Source organism: Antechinus flavipes, chromosome 5 (assembly GCF_016432865.1).
Source record: "Antechinus flavipes isolate AdamAnt ecotype Samford, QLD, Australia chromosome 5, AdamAnt_v2, whole genome shotgun sequence".
In the NCBI taxonomy this organism is placed as follows: domain Eukaryota; kingdom Metazoa; phylum Chordata; class Mammalia; order Dasyuromorphia; family Dasyuridae; genus Antechinus; species Antechinus flavipes.
Genome location: NC_067402.1, coordinates 106,905,150 through 106,924,260, shown reverse-complemented (window position 1 = coordinate 106,924,260; position 19,111 = coordinate 106,905,150).

The window sequence follows — 19,111 nt, the reverse complement described above, 5'->3', positions numbered from 1 at the left end:
TAGGGTAGGCAGAAGGAGGACAGTTATCCAAATTTCAGACTTTTCCCTCATGATCTTTTTAGAGCTAGTTTTTGAGTTTTTGAAATTATATAATCCAGAGAGAGTAATAGTCACTGCTCTTCTGATGTGTGCTTTGGTTCTTATCTAGAGAGGGCCTCTGATCCTTTCAAGATTCAATTGATATTACTTTTCAAAGGCCCTCTTTCTTGTGACCACATATTCCTCTTTACATTGGAACTGTGAGTTAGGAATGAGTATAGACAATGGAGTTGTCAAAGAGCTTTATGTCCTTTGTCTAATGCTAGTGCAGAGCATTTATAATCTGTTTTTGGCCTTACCTTTGATTAAAGATTTGTTCTTAAAGCTACTGGTTCTGCTATTGTTACCTCTATCGCCCATAGATGATGTTGCTGCCATGCGGGCTTTGTGCCAACCCCTCTCTCCGGTCATAGATCTCTGATTCCAACCTCCTAGAAAAATATCTCACCCTGACATTTTGTTGATTATGTCACTCCAGAACTTGATTTGAGGGGTTATTTTAAAATTGTTTGGAGGGGAATATTGTGATAGCTCAACTGCTTCGATTACTGCACCATCTTGGCTCCTTTCTTGGAAGTCCCTCACCTATTCAATTGTGAAAAAGCCACATAATTTCCTAAGTCCCTACTTTCCTAATCTATAAAATGAATGGTTTAGGACTCAAAAACTTCTGCTATCCCTTCTAGCTATAAATCTTTGATCCCATAAAGGTTTATAAAACTTAAATCTTTATCTCTTTCTTTCTATGTATACATTTATTCACACTAACAAATACATACATAAATGCTTTACTAAGCTTCTGAAAGTGAAAGTTGTTACAGAAAGTTTCTAATTGATCCTCTAAAGCCTGAGTCTCTCTTCTCCTTCCCCAGGACCATATTTATATAGGATAACATATATTTACTTCTCCTCATTTAATGTTTATCATTTTTCTAGATTTAATGATGTAAGTGTACATTAGAAAGAAATGTATCTGTTTAGCAGCAGTTTATTAAGAAGACTGTACTTTTAAGCTCATTAGACAGGAAAATGCAGCATCATTCCTATTATTGCTTAGAAATGCATTTAATATCTACAAGCCAATGAAAATAAGACATCTAATTTCAATGGATACTTTAAAACTGTAAGTTTTAGGTCTATACAGATAGGATCTACCAAAAATGGAATAGTCATAACTCTTTTTATGGATATTCTAGCAGTGAAATATTATGTTCCCTTGCATGTTTGTTTATTCAGTCTGATAGTGGAGCCAGAAAAAAGGTGCTTTTGATTAAGCTCTCCAATATCTTATATTTATATTGCACCTTTCATGCCAAAGGGCTTAATAAACTATGTTTATACAGCTTTATAAACCTTGCAAAGGAATTAGTTTTTTCTCCTTTTTTCCACTAGGAATAGTAGCCAAGTATCTTCAGTGAAAGGTGGCAAGTATTTGTACAACTGTGGGAGATGGGGAAGTTTTATCCAAGGCACAAATGTAAGCTACTAAAAAAATGATCTGAGTTTTTATCTTAGCACCTATGTGCAAAGAGCTTTTTAGAATTTTAATGTGTAGTATATGAATTAATCAACTACATACAGGAAAGTATTATTATCAAAGCAGGGACCTGAATTTCTTGAAAGTGATTGAGAGCAGTATAGGGGAAATGGTTTCTACAAAGCATAGATACACAGATTTCAAGCCACTATCTCCTCCCAATCAATTTGTTCTAAAAAGTACTTTATACATCTCAAAAATCTCCTTAATTTTACTCTTATTCTTTACTAGAATGGGGACTTATTAGGTATATTTTTATCTATAGCTCTATCTTTTCCAGTACCTTTACTATAACTTTACTTGAATAAGTATATCTGTGTATGCATATACATACACACATATGTTACATAAATATAGTATATGATACACATATGCTCTGAATCTTTATATATCTCTATCTTTATCCCATTCAGAGAAAGTTAGGTGGTTCAGCAAAGAATGATAGACCTGGATCTGGAATACAGAAGATGATTTCCAATCTAACCTCTGATACTTTTGTGTGCAAACCAGCCAAAGGATAATGTAATTTTAGAATAATTGGTATATTATATAACAATGTTTATACTTCTGTTTCCATAATATATTTGCTTAAACAGTGGACTATTTTTAGTCTATAATTTGTTGTGAAAATGGTCCTGAAGCTATTGATTAGACTTTAATGGTATTTAATTTTGGTAATAAAAGTTAGATGTTAGAAAATAAGGCTTATTATAGGAAGGTACATAAATTAAATATATCATCAGCAAGAGCACTAATAGTAAAGAGGGGCACTTTATAATACTAGTTGAACTGGTATAATCACTAAAGTAATTTATAGACTATAAAAGTTATATTTCATTAAGAGTAGTTAGGTAGTTCAGTAACTAGAGCTCCAGACCTGAAAGGAACATTTGAGTTCAAATCCAGCCTCAGACATTTATTACCTGTGTGACACTTTGTAAGTCATTTAATCCTATTTTCCTCAGTTCATTTATCTGAAAAAAAATTATCTGGAAAAGAAAATGGTAAATTACTTCACAATTTGTACCCAAAATGGAGTCACAAGGAGTCAGATACTACTAAAAAACACATTAGATTATAATCTCCTTCTTTCACTTGTAAGATCCTTAAGTGGAGGACCATCTTTTGTTTCTTTTTCATATTTCATATTTCCACTGATTAGCAAAATGCCTGGACCATAATAAGGGTTAGTAAATTTTTATTGATTTATAAATCAATATTTCCAGAATATTGGATTCTGGAGGCCAGAAGGAGAGAAAACAGAAGATGGGGAAAAAATAGAAGAGGATATAAGAGGATGAGAGAGAATGCTCATGTTACCACAAAAAAATAACACTATCACTAATGTTAGAGACCTGAATTCTGTTTAAATCATTTCATGGTGATCCCGGGCAAGCCTTAGTCACATCAAGTCACTTTTTTCTCAGCTGAGAAATGAAAGCCTTGGACCAAATGAGCTCTGATTCACTTTTCAGATCTAGATATCTGAATCTATATTTGCAATATCATTGTTTTTATAATTTTTCATTTATTCATTTTTACTTTTGTTTTCTAGTATCCATCAATGATATGAAGGTCTTTTTTATGTACAGACTTAAAGTTAAAAAGTTAAAAAGAGAGATAATGTATGTATTTCATTATATTGTGACAGGTATAATTTCAGATGAGTTGTAATTTTACCATTTTGTTACTTGAAATGGTACAACAATCATATGCTTTCTTCACAGACCCAGTTTAGAAATTATAAACTCTACTCTCTTTGAAGTCTATTAAATTTACCCAGAAATTACCTGAGTGAGGAACTCCTCCATATTAAATTGCTATGCATTAGGAAATGGATGATGGCTCTGAACTTAGAAACAGTAACTGTTATTCCTCTATGCTAGATTTGAAAGGGAACATAGAAATTCCAGAAACAAAAATCCATTTTGGTCACACTCACTGGTTTTATCCAACCACCTAGCTCAATCTCTGAAAGTTGTGCAGGTCATGCACAATAGACAAATTAATTTATTTTAACAAGGTAAACAAATATGTTATATTGTGCATTTAACATTTCTTTTTTCCCCTTAATTCACTTTACTGTAGTGGATTGCCATTTCTTTTTTCAGCTCATTTTATGGATAAGGAAACTGAGGTAAGAAGGGTTAAATGACTTGCCAAGGGTCACACAATTAGTAACTGTCTGAGGGCAGATTTGAAATAAGAAACATGAGTTCATGTTTGTGATTCAGCTGAAAATGATCTAATATATCACTTGACTGCTCCCAAAAAGTGCTTGTTATATGCAAAGGGCTACACTAGACATGCATAAATAGTTGTGATATGGTCCTGCTCTCAATGAACTTCTGAGCAAGAAGGGGAAAAGACAAGTAAGCAAATCTGATAAAAAGGACAATGATAAAATATGGATATTCATGGCACAGTGATAAGAACACTAAAGACTCAGAGGAAGATGCTTCAAATGCTGGCTCTGAGATACAATTAGTGTATTTCTGCATCTCAGTTATCTTTTCTGCTAAATGAGAAAGTGAACGTGGATTATTTATGAATATTTTCATATCCAAATTTTTATAACAATAACAATAGTAGCTATCCATTATAATACATTTTAAGATTTTGTAAAGACTTTAAAATATCTTTTCTTGTTACAAAAACCTTGTGAGATAGGTGTTATTATTACTCCCATTTTACAGATGAGAAAACTAAGGCAGAAAAATTTGTAAATGATAGGCACAGGATCATAGAGTTATTAAATGTCTGAGGCCAAATTTGAACTCAATTTTTTTTGACTAAAAGCCAGAACTCTATGTTCTGTTCTATCTAGTTGGCTCTTCCTTATTATCACAATGGTAAAAGAGACATCTAAGCAATATGATTACATGTATTTGAATTGGGATAGGTCATTTTGATCTAGAAAAACTCAGATAAGACTTCATTAAGGAAAGGGAATCTGATTCAGGGCCATAAAGGAAGAGAGTCTTCAATGGAGAGAACTAGAAATATTAGAATAAAAAAGAGATGACCTAAATAAATGCAAAGTAATGGGAGGGAGACAGGTCAAGAAAAACAAAAAAAAATTGATACTTGCTTAATGTTGTTGGAATGTAGAATTTATGAAAAAGAGTAATATGAATAAAATGGACAGGATTATGGAGGATCTTATATACAACAAAGGATATTGCAAACAAGTTCTTTCCTCTTAAAGGGCAATATATAGGATATGGAACAACTGAGAAAGCACATATTATTGAGGTTAAGGTGCCTGTGTGATTTGGTAGAAAAAAATTTGTTCCTAACAATGGAAAAAAATGATTAATGACTCTTGAAGACAGAATCACTGGAAGCTCCTTTTGGGAGAGAAACAGCATCTTCCTTAAAGCAAATGTAGTACTTAAAGGCCTCAGAGAGGTAACATAATATAGAAGAAAGAGATCCATACTCAAAGTCAGAAATGTCAATTCAGGTCTAGCTCTGATACTTGTTAACTGGGTAGACAAGTCACTTAACTACTCATAGATTTAATTTCATCTTTTGGAAAGCATTATGTAAACCATGAAGTGCTATAAATATGACATGTAAAATATCACATTATAGCTTCTCCTATGCTCTAGACTCCATTTAAATAGGACAATTTGCCATTCGGCTGTCTCAATTCTACGTAATTTTCATCCTTCCCTTTTCCTTTTCCATGCCATTACTACTTAATAAAATCCTTTCTGCAAACAGAAATTGTTTCTAGCTATGGTTTTCAGTCTATGGTTCTATCTCTGCAGATATCTCAGATATCTTTGTTTCTATTTCTCATCTGTATAGATACATGTTTTATCTCACCTGATATAATGACAGTTTTTTGAAAGTAGAGATAATATATTGCTTATTTTCATCATCATCTAATATAGGTTCTTGAATACCACAAATTATTAATATATTTCTTTAATTATACATTTAATGAAATAACTGGTAATGTATATGTCTTTGTATTTTAGGCCATCACTAATATATTTCTCTCTATGTTCATCAGGAACCCTGCAAGGGACTATTTTTCCCTGAACCAAAAATCTGGGGTTGATATGAAATTGATGGGAGAATGAAGAGCATGGAATGGATTGTAAATTTAAAAACACTTATTAAATCCTTGTTATAAACCATAAACTGTGCTAAGTTGAGAATACAAAGAAAAGAGAAAAAAATAACTCCTTCCTTCAAGGAGCTTAAATTCTTAGGGGGAAAATGTGTCTACTTCTGGATGGATAAAATAAATAACTAGATATATAGATATATACACACAGCATGTACTATCTCTAGTTGAAGTTTTGGGAAAACATAATATTTAGGGGAATTTTAATACCTCAAATAGTTCATCCTATAGAACTCATTTTGAAATTCTAAAAGGTAAATTCATCTCAAGTAGAGATGGGTCTAGGAACCACATGACTTCTGGGAACCTAGTGGTGGTTCTTCTGGTTGAACCCCAGTACATTAGAGGGATCTTTGAGAAATTTGGTTTTATACTCTTTTGCAAATTTTTAGTACATGTCTAGCAACATCTGTATCACCAAAGAACCTTGTGATTGTTAAACTATAAGAAACTCTCTGGATTAGAATCACAGAAATAGTTTAGAATCTCTTCTGTCTCATTCAGGAACCATAGTCATCAGTGGCCTATAAATGTTCAGCTATTAATATCATAGCCAAAATAGATTAAATCATAGAACATATAAGACTAGCATCCAAAGAACAGGTAAGATAATGTTCTGTATTTCCTTTGAAGCAAAAATTCTTAATCTTTTAATTTTTAATTTTAGAATCTTAATATGCCCCTTGGACAGTCTGATAAAGCCCAAGGATTCCTCAGATGGAAAATAGTATTTCAGTGTAGAAAATTGTGGTGTTCTCTTCTTTTTTATAATATAATAGTTCTCTGGGAGCAGGTTTCTTGGGGAGGTTTTCTAGAGACAGCCTTAGTATCAGTTCAGATCAATAATCACCCCAAATGCAGCCAGATGTTAAAAGTTCAGATCTTTTATTGCTTCCTCCAAAATAGCCTAGTTAGTTTTCTTGGTGGCCTATCTCTCTGCTTGTTTCCAAGGATTCCCTCTGAATGTCTCCAAATCCAAAGATTTGTCCTTCAGCCTCCAGCCAGCACCAAGGTGAAAGTCTTGCCTTGAATCTGTCTTGCCTCTGAGAGAGGGCTTCTGGTTCTCCATCTCCGAGAGTGCTCCCTCCGAGTCTTGTCTCCTTGCAGCTTTCTGGAGAGCCTTTCAGGCCAGCCTTGGTATCAGGTGGGGGAAGTGCAGGAAGCCAGCCACCACAGTGATGTGAGATGGGATGAATGAATCTGGTTGTACCTCTGAGAGTGGGCTTCTTCTGAACTGACTGACTGACTCACTGAAGCTCTTTTTATGCTCGGTGTAAAAGGTTGACGATTCCTTCTCCAAGAGAGTGAGATTATGGCATCTGAGAGTGGGCTTATGGGTTTCTGTCTTGTGAATCTCATACTGAATACTGATTTGTGAATCTCCCAAAAGTGTGAACTCCAATGAGTACTTAAATACATTAGTGAGCTAGAGGATTTGCTAAGTACCATGCTAAATTAGGCAACTGACATCACTTTGTGAGGATTGCTCTGAGGTGTGAACCAATAAGCATTGTATCAATTCCATTGAGTTAACATTAGGATTCTAACATCTCCCTTGAGTTATCACCTTGTTTCAAGATGAGTTAACACTAAGATTCTAACAGAAAATAAGTAAATATTGGTAATATTTTTATAATGCCATCAAGTTTATAAAATTCTTTATAAATATAATCTTATTTTATCGCTACAATAATACCAATAGGTAAGTATTGTTCTTTGGTACATTCTACAGAAGAGGAAAGAGGGATAGACAAAAGTCAAGTGATTTTTAAAAATTCACAAACTGATAAGTATCTGAAACTAAATTTAAACTTGTATTACTGACCCTAGGTCCAACATAGTATCCATAACATTATCTATCTGCCTCTATAAATTAAATACATGGAATTATAAAAGAAACCTCTTCTAATGAATAATTAATATAAGAGATTTAAAAAAAATGTTCATACACAATAGTCAATGACTATACTGATTTAGTGTTTGATTAACTCAAAGACAGCTTCTGGAATAAGGACTCACTGTTTGACAAAAACTGCTAGGAAAATTGGAAAATAGTATGACAGAAAGTAGGAATTGACCAACACCTAATACCCTATACTAAGATTAGGTCAAAATGGGTTCATGATTTAGACATTCAGGGTGATAAATATAAGCCAATTAGGAGAACAAGGAATAGTTTACATCTCAGAACTGTGGATAAGGAAGAAATTTATAGTTAAAGAAGAACTAAAGAAGAACATTATGAAATGCAAGATAGATAATTTTGATTATATTAAATGAAAAAGTTTTTGTACAAACAAAACAGATGCAGAGAAAATTAGAAGGAAAGCAGAAAACTGGAAAAATTCACATCTAAGGGTTCTGATAAATGCTTAATTTCTAAAATAGATATGACATGAGCTTGGATAGACTTTGGGAGAGAGTGGAGGATAAAATCCATATTGTGGTTCATGGGATCTCAAAGAATCAACTACAACTGAACAAATGAACAACAAAAAATTACAACATTTCTGAGATATCTCATCACATCTTTCAGAAAAAAGCAAATGTTGAGGGAAAAACAGTACATAATGAACTATTGATGGATCAGTGAATTAGTATTCCTTTTCTGGAAAACAATTTAGAATTATGCCTGAAGGCTATTAAACTGTTCATACTATTTGATTCAGTTAATACCACTACTAGATCTGTATCCCAAAGAGATAAAAAAGGAAAGGAAAAAAAAAGACAAAAGGACCTATATGTATAAAAATACTTATTGTAGCTTTCTTTGTAGTAGGTAAGAATTAGAAACTGAGGAAATGCTCAACAATTGGGGAATGGTTGAACAAATTGTGTTATATAATTATTATGGAATACTATGAGCAGGATGATTTCAGAAAAATCTGAGAAGTTCTATATGAACTGATGCAAAGTGAAGTGAGAAGAATGAGATCATTGTTTTCAGTAATAACAATTTTGCAGTGCTGACCAACTATAAAAGACTTGGCTACTCTGATCATTGCTGTTCACTTCCAGAGAAGAAATTGATCAACTCTAATTGCAAATTAAAATATAATTTTACTCCCTTATTTTATTTTGTTTATTTTAAAATGGGTACTATGGAAATATGTTGCATGACTTCATACATAAAATTAACATCATTCTGCTTGCCCTCTCAGTGGATAGGAGAGGTGCAAAGAAGTGAATTTGGAACTTAAATTTTAAAAACAAAAGGAATTTTTAAAATAAATAAATAATAATTTTTACAGATGTTTAAAAATAAATTTACAGATTTCAAGTTAAGAACCCTTGATATAAAGACTCATGTATTCTCAGAGTTTACATTTGTATCTATTTCATCTATTCAGCTTCATTTAATTAGATGCTCAAATTCATCAATGATCTCATGAATTTGCAAAGCCTTACCAGTTTTTATAGACGTCATGTATATATACTGAACCATTTTTGTAATAGAGTCAAGAAATATAAGAATTTAGAGGACGCTTATTAATCCAGTCAATAGTTTCCACATTAAAGAGGAAAGACCTGGCTTTTAAGCAAATATGTCTTGATCAATACTATCTATGTATCTATCGATCTATATGAGAAATACCGGAGGCCAGATTTAAACTGTGGTCTTTTGCCTACAAATCCAAGGTTGTTTTCACCATACTTGCTGTGCCTCCTGATGGACTCCAAGACTTAGAAATCCTTAGCATCTCTTGGTGGCCTCAGCAAGTCAAGATTAATGTTTATGATAATGCTGATTAAAGGACTCTATATTGGCTCCTGTCCATGCCTTGAGATGAAATGCTGACAAACAGGCATGTTTTTTGTATTTCCATCCCAAACATCTGTCTGACTGAGTTGCTTTTGTTTATATGGGTGTGAATGAGCACAGATTTACCGTAATGATCTTGGATGCCCAGCCTTCATGCCTGGTTTTCTTTCTATGTATGTTTCCCATCCCCTCCCTTTGGTTTCCATCTCCCAGTCTGATAGCAAACATTTATTTTCTCCTTTGGCTCAGGACATGTAGCTTCTGTCACAGTTAATAAAAGGCACTGGTATCTGCCAAGAAGGCAAAGCTACCCTGGAAGCTTGGAGCTTAGCAGCAGTTCTCTTGTCTCTTTATTTTTAGTAATGGAAGTAATGTAAGACAATTCAGGGTCTCTTGTCCTTATAGTAACTGAGAAAGGTAGCTCAATCTGGACTCAATTTCTATATGCTAATTGAACTATTTAAACCCTGTGATAAGAATACTAAGCCTAAAGCATCTTCAACAATTGCACTTTACTACTATACTACTATATCCATACTAGAAGATACCAGTCAAGTGTGTACATGTGTGGGGGTAATGCTTGTTTTCTCTGCTTACATCACCTCTTAAAAGTCATACTTGTTTATTTATTTCAAATAGTTAGACATTATTTTGGATATAATCTAAGAGAACATGAATAAAATCAAATCACAGCAAAATGACATTAGGCTTTAATGAAAAGTTTCTTAATATATTTTATATGTATGTCATGACTCCCTTTGAGAATCTAACAACATTTATAGAACCTATCTCAAAATAATATTTTTAAAAACATAAAAGGAAATATAATATTATAAGTGAAACAAACTAAATTAACATATAATTATTAAAATATTAAAAATAATTCCTGAGACCACAGGTTATAAACTCCTGCTATAATGTTAACTTCAAGAATCATAGAGCCACAATGGTCATTACAGAACATTTAGTCTAATTTCTTTATATTACAGAAGCCAGACAGGTGAAGGAACTCAATCCCTCAACAAATTAGTAGCATTACTAGAATTGTAATCTTCTGATCTCTGGCTCAGGGGTCTTCTCATTATATCACAAAAATTCCCATGTAAAATCATGAATTTCAGGAGATTCAACCAAAACATATAGGATGATGGGTTCTAAGGTATTAAAAAGTCTAGAATGCTACTGTAAACTACTCTAATAAAATTGTTTCAATATTCTGCATGACACCTCTCTTCCTGAGAATCATTTAGCAAAGTATTATAAAAGAAACAATTAATTACACAAACTATAAGACATTTGCCCCTGGTCACCATATCTCAAGTGTAATGATTAAGTAACTGGGCCAAGGAAAAAAACACATTTTGTCATATAATAGCTTCAAATACATTAATAGAAATATTTTGTATTAGAAAGAATATGTTTATAATATGAAGCAGAAAATGAAAATTTTATATACAGCACTTCTCCAATTGCACACAACTAATCATACAATTATTGTTCTAATATAAATGATAGAGAACAATGTCATTTTATCAAAGAAATATCACTTATTAGAAATTCAGTATTCCAAAATGTTAAAGTAAAATTTTGTAGCATCAAGTTGATTTAATTCTGAGATTCCAGAAAAGAAAGTTTGGAGACAATATAAATACCATAACAAATTCAAATTTATTCCCAGAAACTTATGAATTCTTTTTCTAGAATATATATGATATGTATTCTGTGATTTATAAGAAAGTAATGAATTCAACAATTCCTTACTTCAATATTTTTACACTGTATTCATTTAAATTCTTAGATGATTAATAATGCTTCTCATTTTTTTTTCTTTTATGAAGCATTTGGGGTTAAGTGACTTGCCGAGAATCACACAGCTAGGAAGTATTAAAAGGTCTGAGAACTGGATCTGATCTCAGGTCCTCTTGAATCCAGGACCAGTGCTCTACTATTATTCTTTAGGGTAAAATAAGTTTTCTTTTTTTAAACTTTTAGTGTAAGCACCTCTTATCATGGGATGGGTCCAGCTTCACTTCAGCTCTCCCCTCTGACCTACAATCTCAAATCAAGAACTTCAAAATGTGCCTACAGCCAGCAGTTCCTACCCTGCTGCTTCTATACCTACTGGGTGCTTGTTACTTCTTGCCAAAGGCTGTGTTTCTGCAGCATAGCTGAGTCTGGTATAAATAATCAACAGACATTCCCTCAGTCTTCTTGTACTCAGACACCCTGACTTCCCACATTTCCTGAGTTGAAACTTTCTGTGGTTCCTTCTGAGGCACTAACCAAACCCAGCTAATTTCAGGGGTTCCCAATTGGTGCTTTGGAGCTAACCTGGAGGTATTTGCATTTGATACTAGTTAATCCTCAGTCTAAGATCTTTCTTTAGATATTATTGAGTTTTGCCAAGAGGATCCTGTTCTGCCCCAATTCTTCTTAATTTTTCATGTCTATATTTGCCCTGAGGCACAAATTTGTTCAATTTGTGGGGGAAATCTGGAGATTTACTTTATATTTACTGACCTACAAGAATTTCAAGAGAATTAATGAAAAAAAGTAAATGAAGTTAATCAGATCTAAAACTATATTATAAAGCAGCAGTCATCAAAACCATTTGTTACTGGCTAAGAAATAGACTAATTGGTCAATGGAATAGGTTAGGTTCACAGGACAAAATAGTCAATGACTATAGTAATCTAGTATTTGACAAACCCAAAGACCCCAGCTTTGGGGATAAAAATTCACTATTTGACAAAAACTGCTGGGATTTTGGAAACTAGTATGGCAGAAACTAGGCATTGACCCATAGTTAACACCCTATACCAAGATAAGATCGAAATGAGTTCATGATCTAACATAAGATAGTTTAACTCTCAGATCTGTGGAGGAGGAAGAATTGGTGACCAAAGAAAAACTAGAGATTATTATTGATCACAAAGTAGATAATTTTGATTATATTAAGTTAAAAAGTTTTTGTACAAACAAAACTAATGCAGACAAGATTAGAATGGAAGCAATAAATAGGGAAAATACTTTTACATTCAAAGCTTCTGATAAAGGCCCCATTTATGAAATATTTAGAGAATAAACTTATCTTCTCCATGTGTAATATTCATATTCAGCATATGTGATAAGCTGAAGATAAAATGACTACCAGAAGAATTAATGCCAATAGTGAGAGTGCTTCTCTGAGCAGGAACAATTTGTTACTAACTTGAAGGAAAAGTTGAACCAAAACACAGTTGACAATAGTGGAGCAGAAAAGGAATGGTCATTTTCAGAGAGTAGATATATAGCACTCCATTTGCTCATCTGGGTCAGTCTTGTTTAACAAGGCTAGTTTGACAAAAATAATGAGGAAATTCAGAAGCTTGTAAATGAAAAAAAAAAAAAACAAAACAAAACAACCAAGAACTCCACAAGTTATGCCAAAAGAATAGTTCCTCCATCTCTAAGAGTGCAGTACTTATTTCCATCAAAAGTAAAATATAAGTGAAAATTAGAGAGATGCAGGATTCATGGCTCAATAACAAAGTAGGTAAAATTCAGAATGTTTATGGGCCAAAGACCTATGGTGCACATCAGTTAGTTAGTGTTGATGAAGCAATATTGTTTAGGGATAAAAGCATGATCCTAAAGAAATGGGCTGAAAGTTTCATAGTGTTCTCAACAGACCATCATCAGTCAATGCTGAAGACATTGACCATTTACCTCAAATTGAAGTCAATTCCTCTCTAGCTAATGTTCTAAGTAAAGAAAATGTTTGGAATGTCATTAAGTTTCCTTCATGTGGCAGAGCAACTGGTACTGATCTTATTCCAGGTGAGATTGACAGGGTTGGGGAGTCCCTTGCTCATATAAAAGTTGACTGAAATTTTCCAAATAAAGAAGTAGTTATCCCACAGGATTTTAAGGACTCCTCCATTCCTGCTTTCTTTTGTTTTTAGAACACAGGTGGCCATGCCATCCCTGACTCCTCAGGGAGGTCAGAGCCCCCAAGGGGAGGTGATCACACCCTCCTTGACTTCTCAGGAAGGAAGGTGAAAGCACTAAAAATGAGATGATCATGCCCTCCCTGACATCTCAGGAAGGGAGATGAAAAGCATCAAAGGGAAGTGGAGGTTGCTAGCAGGTTTCTGGGCTGAAGGGTCTTATTATGCACGGACCCATCAGCATGGGAGGTATTACACAAGCATACAGCAATAATGCAGAGGCTATTAGTGATGACCCTCCCCACAGTCAGTGCAGGCTTGATGTGGTATAATTGTACACACAAGTAACAGTATAACAAACAATATAAATCAATATGGCGTTGTAAAAGATTGCCCGAAGTCCTAGAAGGAGAGTATGTAAACAGCAGTCATACATACGCCTTCTTCAGTAGCCAAGAAATAGTCCAAAACCAATCTATTATCCATTGCATCACATATCAGGGAATCCAATGATTCCCTCAAGTTTTTGAAGTCCTGCAAAAGTCTTTTTATGTGTTAGGGAATCCAATGATTCCAGCAGATTTTGAAGTCCTGTAACAGTCTTATCATTTCTCAAAAAATCCAATGATTCCTGAGGGCTTTCAAGTCTTATGTCTCAAAGAATCCAATGATTCCTGAGTGTTTTCAAGTCCTACAACAATCTTATCATGTCTCAGAGAATCCAATGATTCCTGAGGGTTTTGAAGTCCAACAATTTTCTATGTCCATGAGTCAAACGCCATAACTGCCATGTTCTTTCAATGGTGAGCACAATCGACAACAGAACCATCTGATATTTCTTGGGTCTTCTCCTTCATTTCAAGGGTCTGCTCCATTTGTGTGCGATGGACAAGGCGAATACGACTCGTTGTCACCCATCTGATTCCTTCTCCACCTGTAGAGATGCAAACAAACCTTCTCCCCCAAGCAGTTAGCCTGTCTGGTCCCTTCCATTCACCACTTTCTGGCTCTCTCCACATCACCTGATGATTAGCTAAAGATAGTGGAGCTGCTCACACTGGACACCGCCCTTCTGGTGGGTTATAAAACCTGTCTGCCGGAGCCAGGGCATCTTTGTCAAAAATCAAGACGTTAATGGTATAAAGGTTTAGATTTAGAAGTTGTCCAGGGTTTCCTGTGGCTTCCCCTTTCTTTTGTTTTTGGAGCAGCGTCTTAATGTCTCTGTTTTTCCTCTCTACTATTGCCTGTGCTTGGGACCTCAGTACATCAACTCAAGCCTCAGCCCATTACACTCCACTGTCTGTCTATATAAAGGTAAAGGAAGTAAATTGTCTTGTGACAATCATGGGGGTATTTCTTTCCCTTAGTTATTGTTGGTAATATTCTTGCCAGAATCTTCCTTAATAGACTGATACTTCACCTGAAAAGTTGTCATCTATCTGAGATCCAATGTGACTGTAGAAAAGGGCAAGGAACAGTTGATATAATGTTTGTTGTGCAACAACTCCAGGAGAAATGCCAGGAGCAGAACAGAGGTCTGTCCACAATGTTTGTAGATCTGACCAAGGCCTTTGATGCTATTAGTCATGAGAGCTTATGGGAAGTTATGTTAAAATTTGATTGACTGGAAAAGTTCATCAGCACATATGTCAATTTTGCAATGGCATGCTATCTTGGGTTCAGGATAAGTGATAATGCTCTTATGATTTCCAGTTATGAATAAAGAAGAGAGACTGTGTGCTTGCTGTTGTACTTTTTAACATGTTTCAGCCATGTTATCAAATGCCTCCAATGAAGATGAACATGACATCAAGGTTAGCTACAACATATATGGCAAATTTTTCAACTTGAAAAGATTGAGCCAAGATTAAAGTGGAGGAAGTGTTGGGGTATATGTTTTGGTTTGTGGATGATTCTATCACTAGCTGATGACCTTTGTCATTAATATATGGAAATGCTGATAATTTATGTGGGTTTACTTTATATCCTGCAACTTTGCTAAATCTGTGAATTGTTTCCAGGAGATTTTTGCTTGCTTTTCTAGGATTCTCCAAGTATATCATTATATCAAATGTAAAAAATAATAGTTTTATTTCCTTGTTGCCAAGTTTAATTTTTAAAACTTCTTTTTCTTTTCCTATTGCTAAAGCCAATATTTCTAGTACAAAGTTGAATAATAGTTGTCATAATGGACATCCTTGTTTTACCCCTATTCTTACTGAGAATGTACCTAGCTTCTCTATTACAAATAATGTTTGCTATTGGTTTTAGAGAGATACTGCTTATTATTTTGACAAAAGTTCCCTTTATCACTATGTTCTATACTATTTTTAACAGGAATGGGTGCTGAATTTTGTCAAAAACTTTTTTTCTGCATCTATTGAGATTATCATATGATTTCTGTTTGTTTTGTTATTGATAATGGTTGATTATAGTAATAGTTGTCCTCAGAACCAATCCTGTATTGCTGGTATAAATCCCAATTGGTTGCAGTGTATCTGCTGATAAGTTTAATCTCTTTGTTAATATTATATATGTGTATTTTTGCATCTATATCTATTAGGGATAGAGAATTGACTCTAATTTATAAGAAATCAAGCCATTCTCCAATTGATAAATGGTCAAAGGATATGAACAATTTTCAGATGATGAAATTGAAACTATTTCCACTCATATGAAAGTGTTCCAAATCACTATTGATCAGAGAAATGCAAATTAAGACAACTCTGAGATACCACTACACACCTGTCAGATTGGCTAAGATGACAGGAAAAAATAATGATGAATGTTGGAGGGGATGCAGGAAAACTGGGACACTGATGCATTGTTGGTGGAGTTGTGAACGAATCCAACCATTCTGGAGAGCAATCTGGCATTATGACCAAAAAGTTATCAAATTGTGCATACCCTTTGATCCATCAATGCTATCACTGGGCTTATGCCCCAAAGAGATACTAAAGAGGGGAAAGGGACCTGTGTGTGCTAAAATGTTTGTGGCAGCCTTGTTTGTAGTAGCTAGAAACTAGAAAATGAATGGATGCCCATCAATTGGAGAATGGTTGGGTAAATTGTAATATATGAATGTTATGGAATATTATTGTTTTGTAAGAAATGACCAGCAGGATGAATACAGAGAGGCTTGGAGAGACCTACATGAACTGATGTTAAGTGAAATGAGCAGAACCAAGAGATCCTTATTTACTTCAACAACATTACTGTATGAGGATGTATTCTGGTGGAAGTGAATTTCTCTGACAAAGAGATCTAACTCAGTTTCAGTTGATCAATGATGGACAGAAGCAGCTACACCCAAAGAAAGAACACTGGGAAATGAATGGAAACTGCATTTTTGTTTTTCTTCCCAAGTTATTTCTACCTTCTGTATCTAGGATATACTATGACATATTTAACATGTATAGGACTGCTTGCCATCTTGGGGAGGGGGTGGAGGGAGGGAGGGGAAAAATCAGAACAGAAGTGAGTGCAAGGGATAATGTTGTAAAAAAATTACCCTGGCATGGGTTCTGTCAATAAAAAGTTATTAAAATTTAAAAATAATATCTATTAGAGAAATGGTTCTGTAACTTTCTTTCTCTGTTTTGGCTCTTCCTGGCTTAGATATCAAAACCATATTTTTGTTATAGAAGGAATTTGGCAGGACTCTCTCTTGACCTATTTTCCAAATAGTTTACTATTTGGTATTGGAATGAATTGTTCTTTAAATATTTGATAGAATTCACTTGTGGATCCATCTGGCCTTGGAGATTTTTTTCTTAGGGAATTCATTAGTAGCTTATTTAATATTTATTTCTAAAATGGTACTATTTAAGCATTTTATTTTCTTTCCTGTTAATCTAGGCAATTTATATTTTTGTAAATATTCAACTATTTCAATTAGATTGTCAGACTTGCTGATATACAATTGGGCAAAATAGCTCCTAATAATTGCTTTAATTTCTTTTTCATTTGTGGTAAATTCACCCTTTTCATTTTTTTTTTTACTGATTTTTTTCCTTTATTTTTTTCTGATCAAATTAACCAAAGGTTTATCTATTTTGTTTGTTTTTTTCCATAAAATGAACTCTTAGTTTTATTGATTAATTCAATAGTTTCCTTAGTTTCCATTTTATTAATTTCCCCTGTAAGTCTCAGAATTTCTAATTTGATATTTAATTAGGGGTTTTTAATTTGTTCTTTTTCTACCTTTTTTTAGTCACATGCCAAATCCATTGATTTCTTCTTTCTCCATTTTATTTATCTTGCTATTTAGAGATATGCAATTTCTTCTAAGAATTTCTTTGGCTGCATCCCATAGGTTTTGGTATATTGTCTCACTGTCATTCTCTTGGATGAAATTGTCTATTGTGTCTATGATTTGTTATAAGATCCACTTATTTTTGGAATTAAATCATTTTATTCCCAATGAGTTTTAGTTTGTCTTTCCCTGGCCATTTGAACATATTTTTTTAATATAACATAATTTTGAATATAATATAATTTGAATATAATTTTTATTGTATTGTGGTCTGAAAAGGAAGCATTTACTATTTCTGCTTATCTGCATTTGATTGTGAGATTTTTATGCTCTACTATAACAACAATATGAAATTGCCATTGTACTGCCAAGAAAAAAAAATATGTATTCCTTTCTGTCCCTATTCACTTTTCTTCATAAGTCTGTTTTGTCTAGGTTTTATAGACCTCTATTGACCTCTGTAGATTCTTTTTTTTTTTTTTATTTTGTAGGTTAGATTTGCCTGATTCTGAGGAGAACTGTTTGAGGTCCCTCACTAATACAGACTTGCTATCTATGATACCAGGTGGCAAAGTGATACTAGACAGCAAAGAGTGATACCAGATGGCAATCTACATACAGCAGCAAGAGATTTATGTGGTCCCATGAGTGCAGTATATACTTAGCACATGCCAAGTGTTGTTTTGATATGAGGGTATATAAAAGGGGAAGACCTTAGGATAAAAGAACTACATATTTCCACTATCCTCAGGAATCTTGCCTCATCAATCCTCCACTAAGATAGTATATTTTAAGCACCCCAGCATAGGGAGTAGAAAGCATTGTACATTTTGTCACCCCCAACTTGGGGGCCCTAGAACACAGAATATCCCATTTAAGGATGTAAATATTTTAATCTTTAAATGATATATATTTTTCCTTGCTTACCTTTCTGTGCTTCTCTTGAGTCCAGTGTTTGTAGGTTAAGATTTCTAATTAGTTTTGTTTTTTTCAATAGAAATGATTAAAAGTCTCTTATTTCATTGAAGCTCCATTGCCTTCCCTGAAAGTTGGTGCTGAGCCTTGCTGGATAGTTAATTATTCTTTTTTACCCTAGGTCTTTTGCCTTCCAGAATAAAATATTACAGGCCCTCTGAACCATTATTATAGAAGCTTCCAGATCCTAGGTTATCCTGACTTTTACTCCTTGATATATGAATTGTTTTTGTCTGTCAGTTTGCAGTATTTTTCCTTGAGATTCTTGACAGTTTTGAAGGTGGAGCCAAGATATTAACTATCTAATCAGAACAGTACTAAGCAGGAGAGCTTCAATAGACTTTTAAAAACCAAGTAAGAGAGGTAGAAGAAAAATTTGTGAATAGAAATGAGGGTGATATTAAAAAGTCATGAATAAAATTCAACAGATTGCTAGAGGAAGCATACACACACATAAAAAAAAACCTGAAGA